The sequence below is a fragment of the Palaemon carinicauda genome, chromosome 27, assembly GCF_036898095.1.
Source record: "Palaemon carinicauda isolate YSFRI2023 chromosome 27, ASM3689809v2, whole genome shotgun sequence".
NCBI classification, from domain to species: Eukaryota; Metazoa; Arthropoda; class Malacostraca; order Decapoda; family Palaemonidae; genus Palaemon; species Palaemon carinicauda.
In genome coordinates this window covers 83821540-83827539 of record NC_090751.1, presented here as the reverse complement: position 1 = coordinate 83827539, position 6000 = coordinate 83821540, and the positions used below count along the sequence as shown (strand labels likewise).

Genomic DNA, 6000 nt, shown 5'->3' with positions numbered 1-6000 from the left:
AAATATTCGAGTATAGATTTTTTACAACTGATAATCCTGGCAATGACCTGTGACGTCACTGCCACAGAAAACATTAGATAAATCAATGAAAATGTGTCCTTTGTTAAACGTATAGGTCTAGGACATTATTGCGTCAATAGGCGAAGGAGATGATGATTCTGATGGTGATTATACATTTCATGTGAAGGGCGTATTACTTAAGAGCGTTTGTTTGCTTGCCCATTTAATGCGAATTAAAGACGTATTTACTTAAATACAACTATAATTATTATTACGAGTTAAGCTATAACCCTAGTTGGAAAACCAGAATGCTGTATGCTCTGGCACTACCCAAGACTAGAGGACAATGGTTTGATTTTGGAGTGTCCTTCTCTTAGAAGAGCTGCTTACCATAGCTAAAGAATCTCTTTTACCCTTACCAAGTAGAAAGTAGCCACTTAACAAATACATTGCAGTAATTAACCCTTTGAGTGAAGAAGAATTTTCGGTCATCTTTGTGTTGTCAGGTGTATGAGGAAAGAGGAGAATGTGTAAAGAAAATGCTTGACTATTCGGAGTATGCAAAGGCAAAGGAAATATGAGCCGCAGCCAGAGATGGATCCAATTTAGCCAGTCAAAGGACCCACTAAATCTCTAGTGGAAGTTCCTCAACGGGTGGCTGGTGCCTTGGTTAACATAGTATCTACTATGCCCCTGAAGAATTGGAGTGTCATAGAAACTGTTACCATTAACTGGCAAATAAAAGTGTGCCATTCCAATTGAATTAAATGAAGACATATATCTGACCTCTGCTTAGTCTGCACTTTGAATGTTGGCATCACTGTGGTATTGAATATTGCGTTTCAAATTTTATGGATTTATTTCTGTCCATACGAATTCAAGAGTTCTTGCAATTGAAAAGTACTTTTGACATTTGCTTCCTTTCCCAATGTCTCCAAATAATGCATATAGAAAGAAGATTATGAAACTCATCGTGAATATCGTGAGCTCTAAAATGATATTCTTGTCTTATGTCTTCGGTATTCAAGCCGTTATTATTATTATTATTATTATTATTATTATTATTATTATTATTATTATTATTATTAGCCAAGCTACAATCCTAGCGGGAAAAGCAGGATGCTATAAGCCCAAGGGCTCCAACAGGGAAAAATAGCCCAGTGAGAAAAGGAAACAAGGAAATAAATGAACTATATGAAAAAGAAATAAAAAATTAAAATAAAATATTTTAAAAACAACAACAACATTAAAACAGATCTTTCATCTATAAACTATAAAGAGAGACTTGTGTCAGTCTGTTCAACATAAAAACATTTGCTTGAAGTTAGAACTTATGAAGTTTCAAACTTTTCAACTTTGAACGGCCAGGTACACTCGGAGAACAAAACTATGGTTCACCTCTTTATATTCTGTATCTGCTGATATTTTTAATATTAGATATTATAGGATTATTTTTTATGTTTCCAGATATTTGAGAGAGATGTTTTCAGAGAAATGCGACTTATGATGATTATTTTTGTTAACATTTTTGATTGATTGATCATGAGTTATCTGGCAACCTGACATAAACATGCATAACAACTTCATTATTAAAAATTTTTATTTGTTGCCCGTGAATCCTTCTTTGCATTGGGTTCAGCAGATCCTACATTTATTACGGAAAAGTATAATTATTTATACACTTCATTTAGCCATATAATAAACTATAATGCATTATATATATATATATATATATATATATATATATATATATATATATATATATATATATATATATATATATATATATATATATATATATATGCAATTCCACACCCTCAAACTTTCTTAGTTCGTCAATTCATCGTATTCTCTTCCTTTCCCTGCTTCTTTTGCAATCTCTGAGGACCCATTTGGTTATTCTAAGTGGCCATCTATTTTCTGTCATTCTCATTATATGTTCTTCCTATATCCATTTCTTTTCCTTACATTTGTTAAAATATCCTCAAATCTAGTTTGCTCTCGTATCCGTGTTTCTCCTTTTCTTGATCCTTTTTCGATTAAGACTAAAATAAGAATTTATTTCAAGGCTCATGGAAACTGGATTCGACAAAAAGTATCCTCTTTTGAAGATTATCGTAGCTAATGTTTGGTGTTGAGTCGAAAACAAACGGACCTCATTTTCCGTAATTGCATGGCTTTTAGAAACTTCTTCCAGTGTAAATACAAGTACAACGTTAAAGACCATTATTTGAAGAGAAACACGGTCACAGCCTAAGATAAGGAACTTTTTTATTCCCGTTATCTTGTCATATATATATATATATATATATATATATATATATATATATATATATATATATATATATATATATATATATATATATATTGTATAGATATATATATGTATGTATATATATATATATATATATATATATATATATATATATATATATATATATATATATATATATATACTGTATATATATATATATATATATATATATATATATATATATATATATATATATATATATAGATATATATATATATATATATATATATACTGTATATATATATATATATATATATATATATATATATATATATATATATATATATATATATATACTGTATATATATATATACATATATATATATATATATATATATATATATATATATATATATATATATATATATATATATATATATGTATATATATATACAAACAAATAATTTGATAACTCAAAGTTTTGAGGAGGGTGTGAAACAGACCCCGCCGATACAGGAGCATTTAAGTCCATTATCTGGTCAGTATTACTTGAAATGTTTGTCTGTGCGTGAGTCCATTCTTGCACTCACCACTTGTTTTCAGTGACTACCTATAGATACGGGCATGGTAATAGCTTGATGGGCCAAGTAGTGGTTACTTAACCTTCTTTGGTAGGTTTGCTGTCAGTAAGAATTAGCATTGCCTTATTGGAGCAAGTGTCTAGTTTTATATATAAATATATATTTTTTCCTGGCATGCTGAGCGTCATTGCCAGATGTATAACAACTTGGTCTCTCACTGTCCCCCTACCCTGGGGAGAGGTACTGGTCATACCCTGGTGAGAGGGGTTACCCTGAGAGGAACACTCGGAAACCATAATCTCCCACAAATTGCGGAACCACCGGATTGTAGTTAGGAAAAGGGGAAAGATGGGAAGAGTTGAATCCGTGTGTGTATACACAGTATATATATATATATATATATAATATATATATATATATATATATATATATATATATATATATATATATATATATATATATATATATATATATCAATATTTAGCCGTTGCATAATTCAAGGATTGTATTTTTATTTATGTAAGGCTAAAGAAAAACACTGGCTCGTCAGATGAATTTATTCAATATCTTTAACATTCTTCTGATGTGTGGATACTTCCGGATACGACTCCTCTTTGGTAGCCTATTGGAAACGTCCCTGCCTGTGGATCTGTTGGACTGGGGTCCGAGACCCGCTCAAGCTCGATAGTTTCTTGTAGTGCCTGCAACCTTATCATCATTGTGAGCTAGGGACAGGGAGTTTGGGGCTGCTTAGAGGTCTAACTGGTGAGTCATCGTCAGCCATTGTTTGGCCCTCCCTGGTCCTAGATTGGGTGGAGAGGGTCCTTGAATGTTGATCATATGAATATATAACCAGTCTCAAGGGTAATAGTCTATTAGGGCATTGTCACTGCCCCTTGCCTCTGCCATTCATGAGCTACATTTAGACCTTTATGCTGAAAACTGAACACGAATGGAATTATATCTTATAACAATTTGGAGTCCTGTCATTTCACGGGTGGTGTATTTCTGCCACCCTTCTTCCATTTCTAGACGATTGAGTTTTCTTTGAATAATATCATTTTGGAAGAGGGGAACGGTGTTGCAACACCATTGACACAGATTCTAATGCTTCTTCTTCCCCTTAGTTTTTGGACAAATCTCTTTTATCGCTTTAGAAGTTTCCTTTTACGCTGTTATGGAGCCTGATGATTTGGGAAACAACTCTGTTATATTTTCTTGTATTTCCACATGTTACTCCCTCGTTCGTACGTTTATCACTCTTTAAAGTCCTGTAAATAAGAGTTCATTCGCATTTGCAGAACTGAAACGTTTGGTTGACCGAAACAGAATGGCAATTTGCTCTGACCTCATATCTTTGTCTTTTGCTTTGACTATTTAAAAGGTCAAGTAGGTTTTATATATATATATATATATATATATATATATATATATATATATATATATATATATATATATATATATATATATATATATATATATATATATATACTGTATATATGTATTATGTATTATAACCATTTTGAACATTTCAAACACAATTTATTCGTAGTAAGTTTAGGTCAATAATGAATAGTTTTTTTTTTGTGAAATTGACATAAGTCTTGCTTTATAGTTTATGTAAGACGGATCTATTTCAACGTTTTTAATGGTCTTAGAATATTTTATATTTTTATTCATTACTTATATATAGTTTATTTGCTATTCACTTATTTCCTTTCCTCACAAGGTACTGTTGGTACCCTTGGGCGTGTAGCGTTCTGCTTTTCCAACCAGCTTGGCTAGTATTAGTAATTATAATGATATATTACATGGTTTTACTGGTAAATATATTACGTTTTTTTTTTTTTTTTTTTTTTTTCTTCCATAATTTCAATGTTTCTCCATTCGCGGGGAAACTCTTTCCTTTTATTTTTCTCTGAAGATTTGCTTAAGATAGTCACGGAAATTTATTGTGTGTCTTGTTTTATTTGTAATTTGTAAGTGGTTATCATAGCATACTCTGACAAGATCATTCAGAGATTTCAAAGCTTTGCCAAAGGGTGACGTTGACACAAAAAGAAAGACATTCGATTTGCGTATGATCCAGACGCCAAATCCGGATTACGTTCAAAACTTACTCAGGGAAGAATTGACAAATTTATAAAATAAAGTCTAGGAACAGCACATCACCCTTTTTATATGCTGACTGTAGATTGCGAAAAATGCAAATCTGGATCTGGATCATCTCCAAACTTTAATGGCGTTGTCCATGACCTAAGATCTGTCTGTGGTGAAAATTTCGTCAAAATCCGTCGAGTTGTTTTGACGTAATCCTGTCCACAGACACATAGACAATTACTGTCCACATACAGACAGACAAATCCTGTCCACAGACACACAGACAGATCCTGTTCACAGACATACAGGCAGATCCTGTCCACAGGCGCAGACAAATCCTGTCCACAGAGACACTGGCAGATCCTGTCCACAGACACACAGGCAGATCCTGTCCACAGACACACATGACAGATCCTGTCCACAGACACACTTGACAGATCCTGTCCACAGACACACAGGCAGATCCTGTCCACAGACAGACAGACAAATCCTGTCCACAGACACTCACACAAATCCTGTCCACAGACAAATCCTGTCCGCAGACACACAGACAAATCCTGTCCACAGACACAGACTGATAAATAGATAAATAAACCGACTTGATTTTAAAACCTCCTTGGCGGAGTTAAATATCTTTAAAGAATTATTTCTTGATGGCCTTTTTTTTAAATGTTGTTATTTCAGTTTAAATTTCGTTATGAATAAATGTAAAGAATTGTGGCTTTATTTATTTGATAATTGTCAAATCCAGATTGATCTTTGTCGTCTATTGTTAGATCAACCTGTTATGCAGCATTGCCAGTGTTTTCAGAAATACTTGAAAACATTGTTGAAGGTACTCTGGTGCATAGATGAAGCAGAGCATCCTCATAGTTAGTTAAATACTGATTATTAGTTACTCAAATTTAGTTAATAATGAAATTCATCATTGGCCTGAAGACGATTGTCTTCATTCTCCTGGATCCACATGTAATCGTAATATCTTCTAATGTTTATTAACATAGAGAAACTTTCACTTCCTTTTACTGATTATGAAGTATAGATTTTTTTTGGTCATTTTTCGTT

At 32.4% G+C, this 6000-nt stretch overlaps 1 protein-coding gene across 2 annotated transcripts in view; it reads left to right on the top strand.

Moving 5' to 3' along the window:
* LOC137620779 (uncharacterized) overlaps positions 1–6000 on the top strand; it is a 650311-nt gene that overhangs the window by 182704 nt on the left and 461607 nt on the right. The gene's annotated exons all lie outside the window — the stretch shown is intronic.